This window comes from Galeopterus variegatus, unplaced genomic scaffold (assembly GCF_000696425.1).
Source record: "Galeopterus variegatus unplaced genomic scaffold, G_variegatus-3.0.2 Scaffold2024, whole genome shotgun sequence".
Lineage (NCBI taxonomy): Eukaryota > Metazoa > Chordata > Mammalia > Dermoptera > Cynocephalidae > Galeopterus > Galeopterus variegatus.
In genome coordinates this window covers 216,935-237,231 of record NW_007728135.1, presented here as the reverse complement: position 1 = coordinate 237,231, position 20,297 = coordinate 216,935, and the positions used below count along the sequence as shown (strand labels likewise).

The following is a 20,297-nucleotide window of genomic DNA, read 5'->3' as shown; positions in this document are numbered from 1 at the left end:
AAATTTAGTTCTTAAGTTGCACTAGCCACTTTCCAGTTTTATTCTTATGTGGCTACCATATTGCTAGTGCAGACATAAAACATTTTGATCATTACAAAAAGTTCTATTGGACAGCACTGTTTAAGCATTTGGGATATATTGGTGAAAAGAAAAAAAAACACAAATGTTCTTGCTCTGTGTATCTTATATTAACAATCAACATTAAAAACAAATGGTGTAGGTCACATAGTAGAGCAGGGTAAAGAGGATCACTTTGGCAGGGTGGGGATGGGCTTTGCAGTTTTAAATGGAGTGTTTGGGGTAGGCCTTATAGAGAAGGTGACTTCTGAGCAAAGACTCCATGACTTGAAAACTGAGAGCTGCCAGCCACCCGCGAGAAAATGAGTTTCAGGTTGTCAGGCAGTTAGACAGGAAGTTGAATTGCACCTCTGCCACAGCTGGCTGTGTGGTCTAAATCACAGGCACTAGGTCCTTCTGCTGTCTGTGCCTTGGTCCCCTAACCATAGCATGAGGTGACATCTACTCATAATGTTATTCTAGGTGGTTATCAAATGACATAATATATGCATCAGCTCAGCATAGTGCCTGGCACCCAGTCAGCCCTCAACAGGTGCTAGTTGCTCTTGCTTTTTTCCCACTTGCTGCCACTACTACTAATTCTCTGCATTAGTGTTTTGATACTAGCAGAGATGGTGTTGAGACGAAAGTATAGTTCTTGGTCCTGCTATTGATTTGCTGTGTGAGCTCGGGCTGGTTGTCTTCCTTCTCAGATTTTCCCTTTTCTATAAAACAAGATTGACAATATCTGAATCTACCTGGCTCACCAGGATGTTGTGAAATTCCAATCGAAGAGGGTTTGAGGAAGTGTTTTGAAAGTGTATGATATTGAATGATGTTATTATCATCAAACCTTCCTTAAATTAGATAGCAGGGTTCATCCATCAGTTCATTTCTCAAGTAATGTTATGATTATGAAATCAGTTGCAACTTACAGGGGGAAAAAGTATGAATGCAGTTTTCTGTTAATCAAATCAGATTTTCCAACTGAGTTGAATTATGGATAAAAATCATGATCAAAGGCTTTCCTCTCTCAAGGTCACTGGAATTGTGCTGTCATGAAAAAAAAATATGATTCCAATAAATTTCAGAACAAATCTTTTAAGAGGACATATTGAGTGGGACAATTTGAATTTTTCTAATAGAACAGTAAGTTCCAGGCAAGAAGTCAACTGATGTACTTTAAAATTATCCCCATGCAGTTAGATTCGTGTGAGATGGAGATGCTTAAATGCTATTTATGAAAGCGAAAGATTATTATTTCTGTATGAAGGGCAGAAGAAGAATCTTTATGTTCCAAAGCCAGCCTCAGTTTGCCCTCTTCTCTGACTAACCAGAACCTTCGCTGGATGTTTTCTTACACAATGTCATGGTAGACTGACTTGTGTTCTCTATTTCTTCCTAGATTGCTGTTAGTCCTTTTGTTTCTTTCTGGATGCTTGGTAACATGTTGTTTACTCATAAAACTAATTCTTTTTGGTGAATGAATATTTGTTTTTAAAACATCAAAGAATTTGGTCACTTATTCTTATTTCTTATCTCATAATTGCTGGCCTATTCAACAAAGGATCTAAGGCAGTTAGTAATTCTATTTATTTTGTTTCTCCCTCTGAGGGGGAGAATACCCTTCCTTTGAACTCTTTAAGCTCTCTGAGCAGTGAGCTTGCCATCACCCCATAGAATCTATGCACATGTATAGTGCTCACTTTTTTTCTGTGAGTAGAGGCAGAAATGTGAGTCTACTGGGCTTTATGGTAAGGATGCCGCTTGGAATTTTCAGTGAGCTTTGTGGGCTAACTTAGAGCAAAAGTTTTAAGTTTTTTTAAAAATAGCAGGCTGAATCAATGCCAAAATACTCTAAATCTGTCTCCTGTGAATCTTTCCTCCACTACCATGGCCAGATTTCCAACATCAAGATGGATCCTTTGGTCTCTTCCAAGAGCCAGATGTTTGTTTTCTTTTCTCTTGAAATGAAAATGAAAGGTGTGTGTGTGTGTGTGTGTGTGTGTGTGTGTGTGTGTGTGGTTGTGAGAAGCTGAGGAGTTTCAGCATTGGGGCCAACTCATTTAGCTTAATCATGGAATGGTTCTCATATAAGAACACCAGGAGAACACTTGCCAAATAGGTCTTCTTATAATGACTGACTTGGAGAAAAACTGTAGGTTGGAGTTGGAAAAAAATCCAACATTCTGGATCTTGGCTGTAGGGGCTCAGCCAGCACTAAGACATAATGTGAACATCTCTTTATTAGAGCTGATCTTCATCCCTCTGTACATTCCACATTCATATTTCAGAAATAATGGACAGAATTGTCAAGAGTACTAGTTTCTAGTTTCAAATTCTATAATAGTATTTAATTTCCTATTGCTGGCACTGGTTTAAAGTAAGCAGTTATATACATTCTCAAACTGGGCAAGGATCCTGTTCTGTAGTAATCACACAGTCTAAAAATTAGAGGGAACCTTGCCTATCATCTAATTCAGTTCCCGCATTTGGCACATGAGAAACTGAGAACTAGAAAGATGAAGTGTCTTCCGGGAGTTTGCACACTTTTACCTGGGAAGACATTGACAATGATGAATACTTGAGAAAGATGTATAAGAACCTTTGCAGGTGTCCGCGTCTGCATTTTCCCTGTATTTAAATGATAATTTGCTACACTGATGATGGTAACAACTTTTATTCAGATGATTGATTGGAAGTTTATGAATGAGAGTAGCTATTACTAATATCATCAACAAAATATTGCTACACTTGTGAGAATCCAGTGTATTTTCTATGTTGTGAAATTATCCAACATTTTTCTTCAGAGTCTTCCAATAGGGAGCCAAATCTTTGAGTAAAAAGATGTGCTTTATGTATACCTCTAGCAAAGAAATGTATGTAGATTTGGAGCTGGTGTTTTCCTTTGACTCTGTAGATTCCATTTTAAATATTAGCTATAATAAAATAAATGTATTAGTAATTATGGCAAATTCTTATTGCTTGCTGAGGTGTAGGTGTCATTCTCATTTGTGATACCAGGTCACTCTGCCACTAACATGGCAGTAACCAAATTGAGAACCAGAGCTCAAAATACCAGCACTTGTCCTACCACCAGCTCTTGGTTCTATCTCTTATTTTTTCCTCTCTGATATATAACCTTTAGAGCCCATCATTTAGCCTTCTCACACTGATTTCTTCTCTATGAAATTGATAACTCCTTAACCTGGTTGTTATAAAATAAAACTATGATTATGAAAATACTTAAAGTATTCTTAGGAACTTTATATTAATCTTAGTTTATGAACCAGTGTGAAAGCTTTCAGAAGAAATTCTTGAACATTATTGATTCCCAAGATTGTCATGGTCTTAAAACATCCATGTGTTTCCTGAAACTATTTGCAAATGATAATCTCTAGACCATTCCTGTTTTTCAGTATTTGTAGAGGTATTCCACAACTTACTCTAATGATGCATTCAGACACCTAGTAGTTCGACTCACGTTGGCTTACATACTCTCCTTGCACTGTGAAATGAGTTTCTACTGTCAATATGCCCTTATTTACACTGTCTCTAAGTTACATTTGTTCCTGGGCAAGGTAGGTCAGCAACTTGACAAGGAGCCAGAAATCTGCCTTCATTGTCTGAGATTCTTTCTCCCGGTTCCTGTCAAGGAAATAGCTACTCTGATAAACGTTCCAATTGCATTCTAAACTTGCCCAACACTTTTATGAAAATCAGTATGACCTGCCAATATTCCTCCTCTCTTGAGATGCCATGATCTGACTTTGAATTATAAATCATCTCTGTTTGTTTCCTCTTCTGTAAAATATATAAAAGCATTCCTCTCTGTGTCTTTTTAGTAGATATTTCTTAAGAATTAATGAGATAATGGCTAATCCCCAAGCACTTTGGGGGTGGGGGGTTGTGATGGTCCAGCAGACACTAGTCTGTTGAAACTTCCTGGTGCCAAAAGCCTTCGGCATTGATTGTAATTTGGTCACTTTGGCGAGGATCTTAGCTGTAATTCTCAAATCCCAGACTTTGTGTCTCAGTTTATTGGGGAGGGGAGAAGGGTGGAAGGAGAACATTGTTTGGAAGGCTGAACATAAATTTATAGGGTTTTCATAACCTATTGCCTTCCAAGTTTATACTATTTCAGCTTTTGTGTACAAAGATAATTTCTTTGGCCTGCCTTAAATAATGCCTTAAGGTATGTACATTATTTTTTCCCCTAGTGATAGGGATGAGTTTGTCTACCCCTTTACATTTCTCATGTGTTTGATAAATGAGCAGTGGGGTTAGGAGTTATCATGTATAGAAGTGAGTGAAATAACTTGCCCGTGTGTTGATTATACTAATATATGACCTGAGGTCATTAATGCTCTGTCTAGATTCCTTAAGTGAGATCTGGAATGATCAGGGCTTTCCTATTCTTCAACTTAAAGGCTCCTGATTGGCCTAATTTACTGAAAGGAAACGAGGGCTTCTACTCCATGACAAGCACTAGTTTACAAAAATTCCACCTTGTAAATTTTATTTGGAAATGAGACAGCCCCAAAAGTTAAGTTGTACATTTACTTTTTTTTTTAACGAAAAAGGTGGTTAGAACTTGTCAAATATGGATATCAATGATTCTTTCAGAATGTTGAATCTGAATATTATTCTTGGAGTTCAACTATGTTTCTCTTGTTGGCTGTTAAACAGTAACTTAATCTGGATTTGGATCTCAAACCAGCTGCATTATTTTTAGGATGCTCATTACCTACCCGAACCACCAGAGGGCGGCTTAGAATGCTGAGATACAAAGATAACTTCTGTGCTAGAGCACGAATAAATGGAACCTAGAAGAAAAGTAACTGCCCCAGAACATCCTCTTTAGTCTTGTTAAATCTCTTTATTGTTGACTGTGAAGCCAAATTTCACAGCAAATTACCCATACAGAGTATTGGGAGCCAAATGCACATTAGAAAGGATGGAGGTATTAGAATAAAAATCATTAGTAGGCACAGTTCTAGTGCTTAAAATGAATGACTGCAGTATAAAAATTTATGAAGTATTAGACTTAGCCCCTTTGGGACTGATTATGGAATCCCCTCCCCACCACACACATGGCATACACTTTTAAAAATTCTTTCATATTGGAAGAGAGTGAAGATTTATTTGAATATAGATTTGGGGTTATCTATTTCAAAAATATAAAAAACGTATGATTAGCTATTACAGGATATGCCACCTTGATAGTGGCAACGACTCCTCTGCCTGGCCTCCAGTTCTAAGTTAGAAATACGTGAGAGCATAATAAGAATAGGGAAAGATCCTAGCTCTATGTGTTCTTAGGTAACAAACCTAGGTCACATGGATGCTTTCACAGCTAAACTTGTAAATGCTTTGCAGAGTATACACCTCTCTGAACACGAAGGCTAAAACAGCCCTTGCACGAGCATATGCTCTCACGGTCGCATGCTTAATATGGACAGAGAGAAGACTTAATAACCTTGAATTTATTATTTTTCAAATGAAGATGACAAGTGAAGGTTTCACTACTGATAATGCTGATGCTAAATGAGTGGTTTTTGGTTAAGTGCTCGGCATGTATTAACTTACTTAATCTGCACAAGAACCCAGAGATGAGATGGTTACTATGATTATTCCTGTTTTGTAGATGAAGAAACTGGAATTTAGAGGGGTTGGGTAACTTGCCCAGCACCACACAGCTCACAAGTGGTAGAGCAGAGAAATGACCCTAGCAACAACCCCGAGCTTCGTTCTTAATTACTTGAAAAATGGTCAGTCAGTCTGAACTTAACTACAAGTCCTACCGACTGTAAATTTGGTGGGCAAAGCTTGGATTTTACTTCCTCGTCATTGTATAGTGAAAGAAGCAGTGGCTTTGGTGTCAGTACACAAGATTTCTACTTGCGCCTCGGATCCTAACCAACTATTGAATCCTGGGCAAGCCCTTTAAATTCTCCTGGGTCTCAGGTTTTTTCATGTCAAAAGATAAGCTTTAATTAGATGAATTCCAAGGATCTGGTCATTGTTCTACTTTGCAAATGAGGATACCAACTTCCACCAAGATCCACCAACTTCCATTTTATTTATTAGAGGGCAGATAGATAAGGGAATCACACATGACCCAACATCTTAGCACTTAGACCCAGGCACAATTTGATAGATCAAACTGCCTTAAACCATCACTAGTATGTTGTATGAGTCGTGAGTATGTGGGAGCTCAGGGAATAATTGTTATGATTTTAATACTCCCCCATCTTAAGATATATATGTGTATATATATTGGAGATTATATTTAAATAAAAGAACTTTCTTTATGTACTGGAGTATTGAAAATCGGAATCCAGATGGAAATCAGAATCCATAGCTCTTGTCTTGATGGTAACTAGTTTGCAGTAGTTGTATGTACAGTCATGTATCCTCTCTGACCTTAGTTTCTATAACTAACCTGGCATCTGGAGCGGAAGTCTTTAAATATGCTTTCCAGATGCAAAATATCAAAACTTATGTATATGTGGACGCCTTCACACATCCCTTTTAAAACTGAGTGTGTCCAAGTGGGTGAGCAGAATGAAACAGTGAATTTGGACCTTACTTAGTCAGTGAGTACATGGGATATACTGCAAATCAGACTCAAAACTACAGTGTTTCTTCCTTGGAAAATGAAATATTCCCTCCTCTCAGTCATCCTAATATAACCAAAATGCACTTGGCAGCAGCAGCCATTGGTTGATCTGGCCAACCCATTGGGCTGGTGTGGCCCTTCATCCCTCCATCCCTCAGCAGAATTTCCAGGGTCCAGGGGCCAAGAGCTCGGATTACACCAGACAAAATTGTGCACTTACTTCCTAGGATATTCTGGCTTGACCCCAGGACTATCGCCACACTTCCAATTTTTGATAAAATACCTTTGACCCGGAGCTTGATTTCATTTAGCCTGACCTGATTTCTCTCCAGCTGAGGCTAATTTGCATGGCTGTAAACACGGACCTTACAAAGCTCACCAACTGTGATAAAAGCGAAGGAAACCTGAGACCACTGGAAACTCAAAAATCCGCCTTCAGTATCCAAGCCTGACTCTGAGTCACGCCTCAGCCCAGGAGGCTGCCAGCGTGCAGCAGCTAAAGAAACGTTATTCTGATTGATCTGATTAGGGCAGCAAGGTTAGCCATGGTCAATTTACAAAGACAGTATGAGAAGAAATCATGTGTGTAGGCATGTTATGGGTCAGCGAGGCCCCTGCCAGAAGTTATGAAAAGCCACAGCTCTGCCAGGACCATTATCAGATCTCCTCGGTGGCGTATTATGATTGGGAGTGGAGGTTGAGGGGCCCCTCCAGTGGAATGAATGACAAAAGGGACTGGACTTGAAGAGCTGGTGAATCATGCTTGCTTCCAGCTACATTGCTCAGCTGCCAGGCCCTTCATGTGAGTGGGAGAGCCTGGGAGTTCCCCAGTAAGGTGTGAGGAGGACTGCCTGTAGCTCCTCTTTGCAGTGGAAAGAAGAAGGTGGAAAGGCTAATTTGACGTGAATGTGAGACTCTATGTTGACCCACACACGCAGCCAGATGGAACCTATCGGGCATTTTGATCCCTTGCTTCACCACAAGAGTGGTTTAATTGGGATCTGGCTCCAGACCCTGGTTACTAAATAACCTGAGTTTTAGTGTTTTCGTTTTCATTAATTAACTTTTATGCTAGGTACCTTATTAGTCACATTAGGCATTTTGCATGTGCAAAATATCCAAGGAGGTGAGAAGGGGGTCTTTAAAAATATCACAGAGCTGCAAGTTCCAGGGGGTTAATTCATGACCTAATTGTCAAATCACTTTTTACTCTCCTGTAGAGTCTCTTGTACAACTTCCTTAGTTTAAAATAAGCACAAAAACAAACTTTTAAATTTTCTTTTCATGTGGTTATTACATTCATGTTGATTCTGAAGATTTTGGATCCTTTACCTTAGGTGTGGTTCTTTTCCTCCCTATCCAATTCAAGAACATAAATGTTACTTGAAACACTGGGATAAGGTACATTAATTAACAAAGAAAGATTTATTTAAAATGAGGGCAGCTGAAAGCCACACTGCTTGAACTGGGGCTCATTATAAATAGATTACTCTGTATTATAATCTTAGTAATGGAAAAGAGACATTGAGATGGTTGCTTGGAGAAGACTGTGATTCAGAATGTAGCAGTAAAATGTCAAAAGCATACTATTTTTCAGATGCTTTAGTTAGACATTGGAGAAACTGGGCCATGTGATATATTTGTCATGTGTGCATATACTCTTGGGGTGTGGAGATGTCTGAAAAACTCTGCCCTACAGGACACAGTCATTCAGTTGCCACTGAGGGAAGGGATGAGCCTCCAAGGCTGAAGGTGCATGGAGGTGGAGGTGGGAGCCACAGACCAGCATGGAGAGTTCACACCTGTCTGCTGAGATCTTGGTGCTCGCCTGAAATCAACATGAAGCCAGTAGCCAAGTCTGTAGTAGGGGCCTGAACTCCAGGTTTTCAACCAGCCGCTCCCTCCAGCTCTCCCAGTGCAGGGAGAGTCACAACTAGACTAGGTGTGGAAGGTGGTAGCATAGGAGGACAGCAGGGGCTTTTTGGAAACCCATAGGACTGGCTTTTTCTTCCCAAGTCATCATCACTTCATACATGAAGCAGGTCCCTTCATCTTTCTAAGGCTCCTCTGTCCAGTTCCCTCACCTGTACAGTGAGAATAAACACCACCTACTTCAAAGGGTGGTCATGAGGATTAAAATAAAATGTCCTCTGGTATTTAGCCTGGCGCCTGGCACATAAATGTTTGCTGCTTCCACCATGCTGTTGCCACCATCATCACCATTATCAGGAGTAGGAAGAAAAATGATGGAAAATCTTCTAGCATCACCCCAAAGAGGAGAAGAAAGTTGGTTATAACCAGAAGCTGCTTCTCACGTTACCTGGTGGCTCCTGGGCCCCAGAGGGTGAGCTAAATTCCATTTTGCCCTATAGTTTTTGTTGTTTGTCTCCCACTGGGCACAACTATGCAATTAAAGCAAATGAATTTTAGCCAGATACTCAGAGATGAACTCCCTCAGTGTACGGAGAAAAACCATGCAATTGAACAAAACGATGATAAAATGTGCCTCCATATTCTAGTACTATTTTTACTTGGCTTTTGTGGTAACTTGTGTTTGTGGTATAGTTGTAAGTATGCCAGCTGTTGGCAGGTAACATCATGAGGTGGCTTCCTTAAATCATTGTAGGACATGATAAGCTATAGACAGAAACTTGTATAGAATGGCTGATTTAGGTAATTATGAGACTCTTAAAGTATGTTATTTCAGTTTGGTTTGTCTGTTAACAATTAAATAGACTGAATTAACTATTATACTTTATTAAATTTTATCTACATAACACATGGATATAATATAAAAATTTAAGCAGCGTTAAATGTCTTAAGAAAAAGCACAAGTGCTGCAAATCTCGACAGCTTTCAAGTAATTTTTTAAACTGACCAAATATTCTGATCAAATGTATTTGTTAGAAATTATATAGCAATGGCATAAAGGCAAATTAAACATGTCAATATACAAAAAGAAACTCCCAAAACTTCCTTACCTTTTAAAATTTATAATCACATTTGTAAATGAGTCATGGGTTAAGTAATTATGTGAAATTCAGAAAACAGTTATAACAAAAAATAAAAATACTGGATATCAAGACTCATAGGATGTAGCTAAAATGTGTACTTGTGAAAATTTATATTAGAAGAGAAATAGATCAAAAATAAAGCTTCCAAAATTAATAGAAAAATAAATCAAAGAAATTAGAAGGAAATATTAGGTTGAACAACAGGTAAAAGCCATTTTTGCAGGTCAAATATCATCAAATATTTACAGTTTTATATAGTTCAACCTAACACATTTTAAATGAGAATGGAAATTTAAAAAATTTTAAATACAGTACAGAAGATCGATAAAGAAAAAATTTTACAATAACACAAACTTTCGGCAAGATTTAGCAAAGCAAACATAGTAAAAATATTGGGAAGGTAAAAGTGAATGTAACTTGAGATGTAATAAAAATGTATAAGATAATACGATGAACAAACTTTTGCCAGTAAATGAAAATAACATGAAATAACTTTCTTGAAAAATATAGATTATGCAAACAGGGGTCAAGAAGAGATAAGACACCTGAATGGTTCTATAAATATTAAGGAAATTAGATCAGTAGTTAATTTATTTATTTTAGCCAGCTGGCCAGCACTGGGATCTGAACCTGTGACCTTGGTGTTACAAGGCTGTGCTCTAACCAACTGAGAACCGGCCAGCCCAGCTCAGTATTTTAAAATCTTCACACAGAGAAAGTACCAGACCCAGATCGTTTTATTGCACCAAACATTTCCTTCTTACAGAAAATACTTTAGAGAGTAGAAAACCATGTTAAACTCAATGCTAGTATGTATAATCTTGATAGCACTACCAGACAAGGACGGTAAGTAAAAGCAGAACTATAGGCTAGTTTCTTTCATACATATGGATGTGAAGATACTAACCAGAGTATTAGCAGACTGAATCCAGCAGTGTAGAAACAAGGTTTGATTAAATGTGGTTTATTCCAGACAAGCAAATTTGATTCAAAATTAGGAAATGCTTTCATAAATTAATCATTAATAGATCAAGGGAGGAAAAACTATATGATTATCTCAAAAGATGATGGGAAAACACTTGATGAAATTTGATGATTTTTATAAAGAAATTCTGTACCACAAAAAATGTCTACAAAAAAGGCATGACAAAGGCGTATTTGGTGAAAATTCAAAAGCTTTCTTTTTGAGATCAGGACAAAACAGGAGGAATACCCACTTCTACCTCTTCCCTTTAATACTCATCCTATCGTAGAGATCCAAGCCGGTGTAGTAAGGCAAATAAATGAAATAAAACATATTGGAAAGGAAGAAATAAAACCACGTTGTTTTCTGAGGTTGCGATTTTCTGTATAGAAAACCTGTGTTGACAAACTATAGATATAAGAGAGTAGAGAACCTCATAGATATAAGATCAATATACAATAATCAAGTAGTTAGAAAATGCAATTTAAAAAAAAATTGCAGGAACATAAAATATCTAAGAACGAATCTAAGTAGACATAGTCAAGATTTAATATAAAAAATTAAACTTTATTGGAAGCATTAAAATAGACCTAAGTAAAAGGAGAGACTTTCTCTTTGTGAATAGGAAAGCCAATATTATGAAGATATCAGTTATCCCCAAACGGATTTCTAGTTTCAAAGTAATTCCAATGAAAATCTTAGTAGGGTTATTTGGAATTTAATAACCTTACTCTAAAAATTTGTATGTAAAATCAAAGGTTCTAAAATAACCAAAAAAACTGAAAAAAAAGAAAAACTAGGAAAGAGACTTATTCTCCCTCATATCAAGAAAGATAACAGGTGGTAAGGTAGCTATAGTATGGTAAAAATTGACACAGAACTAAACAAGAAACAAAGATGGTTGGAAAGAATTGAGAGTTCAGAAGCTGATTTATGCATATATGGAAACTAATACATGACAAATAAGGTATCTCAGATCAGTGGGCAAAAGTATTTTTTAAAAAGCATTTTAAAAATTGGATGTATAGGACTCTTCTGATTAGATCATTATACAATATATGCATGTATTGAAACAGCAAACTGAACCCCATAAACACATACAATGAAAAAAATTTTTTAAAAATTGAGTATGTGGAATGAAAAAGGAAAGAAAACGGCTCCCTACCTTACTTCATGAGAAAAAATCAATTCCAGATGTATCATGCACATAAGTGAGAAGGGAAAACGTTAATAGTTTAGAAAAGAGTACAAGAGGATGTATCTTTTGACCTCACATGGACAAGACACAAAAAGCACAAAACAAATAAGTGTGACTACATTAAAATAAAATGGCATTAAAATAAAGAACTCTTGCTCATCAATACACCACAGAGAGTATGAAAAAAGCCACAAGCTTGGAGAAGACATCTGTAACACATAGAACTGAATAAGAATTGTTATCCAAGATATGTGTAGCATTCTTACCAATCAATAATAAAAAGGCCAACTTCCAGTAGAAAGATGGGAAAAGGATATGAACAGGCTTCTCATAGAATGAGTGGCCCATAAACATATGAAAAGATGGCAAATCATCAGTTGGGAAATGCAAAATAAAACTAAAATGAGATATCATTTTAGACCTACCAGCTTGGCAAACATTATAACTTTGAAATATTAGGAAGATACCAGTCTCATTGCTGTTAATGAGAAAGTCAGTTGGAAAGTGATCTGGCTCTGTCTAGTGTGAACATGTGTACACCCTCACCAGGGCCCAAATTTTTACACACTGGTACCAGGAGACACATAAGAAAATGTTTGGAAAAAAGCTTTGTAATAACAAAAATCTGAAAACAGCAACAATGTCCATCAGGATTACAGTGGACAAATGAACTGGGGTATAGTCACACAGTAAAATACAGCTTTGAAAAAGTGAACTATATAGCTGCATGCATCCACATTGGTGACTCTTAAACATGACACTGGAAAAAGCAAGTCTCAAAAGAATGGATAATTGGTTTGAAGTTCAAAAACATGAATAAAGAAAAAGCAAGAGAATAAGAAACATAAAATTCAGAAATGCGGTTCCTTTGGAGGAAGATTGTGGAGGAAGATGCAGGGCCTTTAAAAGTATTAGCAGATCTGTATTTCTTAAGGTAAATGTGCGTGCACGTTTTTATCATCCTTTAATCTGTGTGTAAATGTATATATGCTACTTTTCAGTATGATATTTCACAGCTTTTCAAAGTTTAAAAAAAAAAAAGTTCCCTGTTGCTCTACCACCCCAGTCCCACCTTATACCACAGAGACAGCAGTTTTCAATGCCCTTAGCTGTCTCTGGTATGGATTCTGCTATGTACATATTCTTGAGTGCAGGGTGTCAGCCTGACTACTGCCATTCTGAGAGAGAAGCCATGAAAGGATGTGGAATTTCAATAATCACTCCGTTCTAGTACATGACCTCAGCCACATTCTCTACTGTGCCCGGTATCCTTGAGTGCAAAGTCTGTCTGGTCTAATTTTTCTAGAAACTATACTTCCTGATCATGATAGATGGGATTATGCATTGGACACCTAATTGTTTCATATACTAACTTTGAAATAATCTCGGATGGCTGGTTAGCTCAGTTGGTTAGAGTGTGGGGTTGTGACACCAACGTCAAGGGTTCATGTCCCCATACTAGCCAGCCACAAACATCATCATCATCATCATCATCATCCCCTTAACTTTTAGCCTCTCCCCTGCCTTCCCCAGCTCATGGTACCTCTCATTCGTGTGTACCTGGCATTCTGCCTTCCACCACTATGCCAAGGAATTCGCCACTCCTCCAACTATTTGTAATTTTGCATTTTCTTTTTTGAAATGAAAGGGGCCTTCTAGTCTCACTGAAGATAGACATCATGTTTCAGATCCTCAGTCTCATAATTTTAGGCCAATTTTATAGGAGAAAAGGAAATGGAAAGGCCTTTACTCTGCTACCCTAAAACTCAAAGTGGTTTTGTCTTTCACGTCTTAGAGGCTATTGCCTTGTTGCAGCATGACTGATGAGGGATGTACGTCTTTGCTAGAATGAGAATCATTTGAAGGAAAGGAAATAGGACTAGAAGTCAGACATCTGAGTGACTCTGGGCAAATCATCTACCATATTTATTACGCTGTTATTATCACGATGTGACTTGTCCATATGAAAGAACCTCAGGGTACATATGTTTATGATTCTCATCAGGATGGATGTAGGGGCTTGCTCTTCATGGATGGTGGTGAGAAGATTTTTTAGATCCCTGTGTTACTCCATTCACAGGGGAATGGAGGATAGAGTGTAATATGTGCTCTCTTCCAGTAATAACTGTGCTTTGAGATTAAGAAGGATAAGAGGAACTGTAGGGGAAACATGCTAGGATATACACCGCAAGTCCTATCAAAATTTTGTAGCAGTTCACTGTGGGGGAGGGAGACAAGAAGACACAACAGTTACAATTCCTTGAAGTTGATACGACAAGCAAACAGATATGAGGTTGTTGGGAGGGAGGGGGCAGAGGTGGAGGGAGGGAGGTTTATGTAATGGGCCACAATAATCAACCACATGGTATATTGACAAAATAAGATAAAATTTTAAAAAAGAATCTTGTAGCAGTTCTAAAATACGTATATATGGTACTCTTTCATCTTCTTTTCTTATTAACATTTCTTAAAATCATCACTCTGTGTTTATGGAAGGAACTCAGCGAGCCTATTAGAAGCAATGTGGGACTTACGTCAACAATTGTTACCCAGAAAATTAACAGTCAAATGATCTGGGCTGTAAGCAGTGTACGTTATACGTTATGTCAATGATGGCAGATCAAGACATAGGAGAGGTTGTTCTTGAAGTATGTCTTCAAGAGGAAAATGTAGAGTTGCCTTAGGTATCTTTAAAGGAGGAAGTGTTTCCCTTTGAGTTTTACATCAGTTTTTGCCATGTCGTGGCTCGAGGCCCTGAAGCTGGGGGTGCTCACTGTCACTAGCTCTTCACCTTCCATGCAGGAGTGGGAAAGAGCCAGGCAGCTTGCATCATGGGTACACTCTAAATCAAAGGCCATCCATCATTTCTGATATCTTGAATACAATGATTATCATATCAAAGACACACGATGACATTGAAGATAATAACTTTTCTGTTGCCCATTATCTCTAACCAGCTTGGAGTAATTATTAGCATGTGTTGTTTTCAAAAGCCTAACACTCTAAATTTTGGAAAGAAAGGCCCTGTTCGAGCCACCAAAGGATATATATGAGACTGGGTTCAAGGTTTATTATTAGATGAGAAATTATATAGCCAAAGGTCATGAAAACTTTGTTATTTAGAGGCTTTAGGAGGACAGTGTGGCTGTCTGCATAGTAGGGATTGGTCTTACATGAGAAAGTTATTTGCAATCCATGTTGACCAAGTATATTGCTTTATGAGAGAACTCCATGGAGGTTGATAGATAAAGGGGCACATTTTCAGCTAGTTAGCTAGTAGAAAAAAACAAAACAAAACAAAAAACCAGTCTGGGAATCAGGGATTATATAAAAACGTATACATATGTGTCAGGCACTGTACTAAGTGCCAGTGATAGGGAATAATGTGGTACATTCATTCATTTGTAGTCACCTTGCTACTCAAAGTGTGGCCCATGAGCCAGCAGCATAGGCATCACCTGGGAACTTATTAGAAATGCAGGAATATCAGGCCCAGTATTAATTCCTAGGGCTAACTTGACTGATGACTGAAAACAATTTATGGTGTCGTGGTTCTGGAGTCTAGAAGTCCAAAATCAGGCTGTTGCAGAGCCATGTTTTGGTAGCTTTGGTCCTGTCTGAAGATGGGGCAATGAATACCCTGATGTCTCTGGGTCCTTTCCTCTACTAAGACTCCACAGTCAGTGGGAAAATGTGTGATTTTGTTTTGGGGTTTGTTTTCTACATAGCACAAATGCTCCAAAACCATCAGAAGTATCCCCTGCCTACTCTGCACCCCCATGTCTGGCCACAGCCTTCACCTGCTGTGGGCTCCTCTACATTTGCTTTCTGAACAGAATTCATCAGCCTGAAAGCCAGTAAGTGTTTTTCTGTCTCATCAGTATGGGGATGGGTTGCCAAATATGTGCTCAGACTCAGGACGGGATGACAATTTGCCTTTTCACATTTCTTGGTAAGGAGCCTAAATCCTTAAAGTAAACCTCATCTGAGCAATTTTATGTGTCCCCCAAAATAAGGCCAAGGAGGACATTCAGACCTAACAGTTTGTCAGAACAGTGAAGCTTAGTTTTCCTTGAAACATTTAATGGGACAGATTATCAGGCTGTGTGTGGAAAGCTTATTTTAATGGCATTATCAGGCTGGTGGACAGAGGCCTCTCTTCAGAAGCTTACCAGGCCACGTTGGCCATCCGCAGTAAGGACTTGTTTGCACCAAGTCAGATGACATTTTATAATTTGGCACCACGGAGCCGGCCAACCAACTCTTCTGGGTGTGATGCCAGAGTGGCAGGGGGTGGAGCACGGGGCAAACAGAAGAACAAGGAACCTTAGTCAGCATTTATTTTCCTGGGCACCCACCAAGGAACAATTGCATATTTCCAAGGAAGCGCTCAGTCTCCCTGAGGAGAGAAAGAAAGATGGCTGCCAACTCCATCCTGCTCTGCCCTCCAGCTGGCACCCACTCCCGGCCTTGGCTTCGAGGAGTCGTTACTTACCTGTCCCATCTCCAGTGACTGCCATGTTAGAAATGGCAGGCAGGGCATGAGAATAGCACAGCTGCAAAGTGAGGCTATGTCAGCTGCTTCCTCCTGTGATTCTCTTGTGTATGTAAAGCTTTGTGTGCATCCATGGGCTACCACGCTTCGTCACCTTGCGTCATCTTGTGTCACTTCTTGGAATTTTTGTCCATTGGGAAATTCTCACTTTATTTTCCAAATAAGATTTCTGTTACTGATAAAATAAGAATTTTCAATTTGGGAGTGTGTGAATGGGTGACAGTGAGATGAGAATAAAAATTAAACTGAAGGGGCTGGCCCGGTGGCGCACTGCTACAGTGCGCTGGTTGGGAGTGCGGCGGTGCTCCCGCCTAGGGTTCGGATCCCACATACAGACCAGTTCCCGCTCACTGGCTGAGCGAGGTGCGGACGCAACACTGAGGGTTGCGATCCGTTGCCGGACACGAAAAAAGACAAAAAGGAAAAAAAAAAAATTAAACTGAAGGGTTCCCTGATAGTCAACGTCTCATCCCAGAGGGTTGCGATCCGTTGCCGGACACGAAAAAAGACAAAAAGGAAAAAAAAAAAAAATTAAACTGAAGGGTTCCCTGATAGTCAACGTCTCATCCCAAGTCAACGTCTCATCCCAAGAAGATACTCATCTCTAATCCAGCCAATGTTTATTTATAACATTGGGGTATATATTAAACATATACCCCATGCTAATTTATATTTATGACTTGGAGGTTTTTGGAGTAAGTTATCAGCTCCGGCATCAGACCTTGTAGCCTTTTGGATAGGCCAATCAATTTCTACATCTCTAGCACAGGATTCTACCTGCCTTTCAACCCAGTCACAAGAGTCTTCAAAATAAATCCAGCCACCATTGTAAAAGTACCTTGATCCATTTACAAGCCCATGACTTAGAAATGTAAATGATTACTGTTAATAGGACAAGCTGACTGGTCACCAGTAGCACGTATGCTTTATGCCAGTCTCTTAATGTCCGTAGTTTAGCCAAGTAGTAGAATTCAGTGAGTGCTGATGTGAAGCATAAGCAAAGATGTCGCCAGTCTGAAGACACAAAATAGATGTTGTGTTTTTGGAATTTTACGTTAAAGAACTAAATTGTCTAATTTTTGTGTATTCTCTACCATGTTGTTCAGTCTTAGTGAGAGAGGCAAACCATGCACCCCTTTGTTGTATATAGCTGCAGTGTACTGCACTTGGGTATTTGATATGAGGGTAATTCAGATCGCCCATGGAGAAATAGAATTAAAAGATAATAGGAATCTTTCTGTGAATTTTTTGAAGATCTCTTGTATATACCATTGCCATGAAAGTAAACGTCTACCCCCATATGTGAATTCTTCATTTATTTGTTTTTGAAGGTGGAGTGGGGGGAGTTGATTCAGACAGGAAAGGCAGCAACTTTCACATGCGCTTATTTGTCTGAAGTGACCAGAAGATGTTCGTTGATGATAACACGCATGGCTGTATTTAGATAGATGTGGTGCCTATTCTCCAGGTCTGTGATAAAACAGACTTCGCTGGAGATGGAAATCCTGGGACTGAAACTGGGAAAGTTCAGATGTGAGAACTAAGCCAAAGAACAAAAATAATCTGCTTGACCTGGTATATGTTTGAATGTGTTTGGTGTTTAGCAGAGGTGTAGGTGTAGAAATTAATCATCTTCATTTCAGACAGGGAAGGTTCCATGGAAGGAGAAGGCTTTTATGTTTCTCTTAATTTTGCAGCTATGCCAGACTCACTCGGCTGAGCGTGCTTCCAGCATTCATGGTCTCTTCAGAACCATTTATTTTTATTTTTACTTCTAGCCCTGTCTGCCAAATTCAGGCAGAAAGCTTCAGATATATATGGATTTTGTGTAGATGTGAAAATCCCACTGGACCTGGCAGGAATTCTTTCTCAGTCTGTCTGGCAAGACTTTTCTAGCTGAGTGGTCAGGGTGTGGTTTTTTCCAGTGTAGCAAATCTGTCTCCCCATTTTTGTCTTAATTCTTATTCAAAAAGGCAGGTTTAAGAAAAAAAAAAAAAATCCACGTATGTGAGAAATAATAGTAATTTGTATATACTGGCTCAAGGTACAGGTTTCGACTGTGTGGGATGTAGGCCTGCCTTTCCCCCCCTCGTGAAGACATTGCGAGAATTCCTTAGGCAACGTAATAGTACGCATGTGTGACATGCCCCAATCCTGGCATGTGGCAGGGGTCTGGAAAGGCTTTGCCTTAAACTAGGCATGTCTAATAGGGTTTAATGCAACCTGTGAATTTGCCCCTGCACAAGGTCAGCTTGTAGGTCGGTGGAATGCTGCACAAATTGCTTTCTCCTCCAGACTGTAATTATACTTAGGAGAAGGCCATGTGCTGCTAAGTTCAGCTGACTCCAGATAGGACCGAGATAAACTGAGGTGTTCAAAAACTGATTTTTGAAAATTTGATATAAAGCATCTCTTGTTAAAAAATGATGGTATTGAGGTTTATGAAGGAGCTTAGTGTAGGGGATGCTGACCAGCTGTTTTCTGCCTTCCCTGAGAGCAGAAAAAGATTGTTCGAAATGGGAGCATGAGGGATTTGCATCAGACATAAAGTAAAACATTTCAGTGCCAAAAGTTACTTAATACTAGATAATGACTTTGAGGATTATTACAAATCAAGTAATATGCACACGAGGACAAAGAAGAATGAAAAGTGGGTATTGCAAGGGGTCGTAGACTAGGAATAGGATGAAAAAAAGTTTAGTTTGTGTTTCTAATTAGCTGAAGTAGGACTGTCTTTTATTTGTTTGATTGAAAATGGCTATAAATATGTGCACATTGTATGAATGTAACCTTAATAAGTTCTTAAAGTGTGAACATTCTTCTAAAAGAAGGTTCAATACTGAAATATGTCAGCTTCTGGGTCAACCCAAAGGCAGATGGATAAATTAGGCAAAATTTGCAGGTTTCTTTAGTTCTAAGAGTTAAGTTGTTCCAAAATCCAATTCAACCAGAGTATATATTGGATAAACAAAATTTTACAAATACTCATACTCTACAGTAAATGTTCTCTAAAATATCTTTCCTGAATACCCTGAGTAGGAACTTTTCCCCAACAGCCTATGTGGAATGAAGTCATGTGGGAAATGTAATGCATGAATTCTGCCTCCTGGCTCCACACAAACGTTGAAAATCATTAATTTGACATCCATGTGATAAAGCTGTGGACTAATAAAGTCAAGGAATCCTACCAATGTCCTATAAGCAGTGGTGGTGAACTGTCCTCATGGTCTTCTGCAGTGTGAAAGCCCCTTCTGCTGCTGTTCCTGTTTCCTGGAAGAACCTTCACCCTGGTGGCCACGCAGAATGTAAAGAACCCCTTTCTGTGTGGGTAACCAGAGCAGGGGTTATAGCATCCTTTGGGGTTCATGGTGTGCAGAGCTTATCTCTCAACTCTCCTTCATGGAGAGGTTTTCTGAAGGTGAGACCTGGACTTTTGTTTTAGGAAAAAAGCACTGAATGTAACACTTTTTTGGGAATGCTTTTGGGTCACCCAGAGAAAGACTTCCAGAAACAGCCATCTCGTTCAGAATCTCCTTGATGGAGTTTAGATGTGTTGTCCTCTCCAAAACTCATGTGGAAATTTGATCTCCAATGTGGCAGTGTTGGAAACTGACTGAGTCATGGGGGCGGATCCCTCATGAATGGATTAATGCTCTCCCTGGGGGAGGGGGGATTAATGAGTGAGATCTCGCTCTATTAGTTCCCGCGAGAGCTTGTTGCTTAAAAAGACCCTGGCACCTTCTCTCTCTCTCTCTTGCTTCCTCTCGCCATGTGATCTGCTTGTACCCGCCAGCTGCCTGCCACTTTTGGCCATGAGTAGAAGCAGCCTGAGGCCCGTGCCAGATGCAGCTGTCCCAGAATCGTAGCCAAATAAACCTCTTTCCTTT

At 39.1% G+C, this 20,297-nt stretch overlaps 1 protein-coding gene across 1 annotated transcript in view; it reads left to right on the top strand.

Annotated features, from left to right (window-relative positions):
* Positions 1-20,297, top strand: part of FMN1 (formin 1) — a 283,899-nt gene that overhangs the window by 87,087 nt on the left and 176,515 nt on the right. The window lies entirely within an intron of this gene.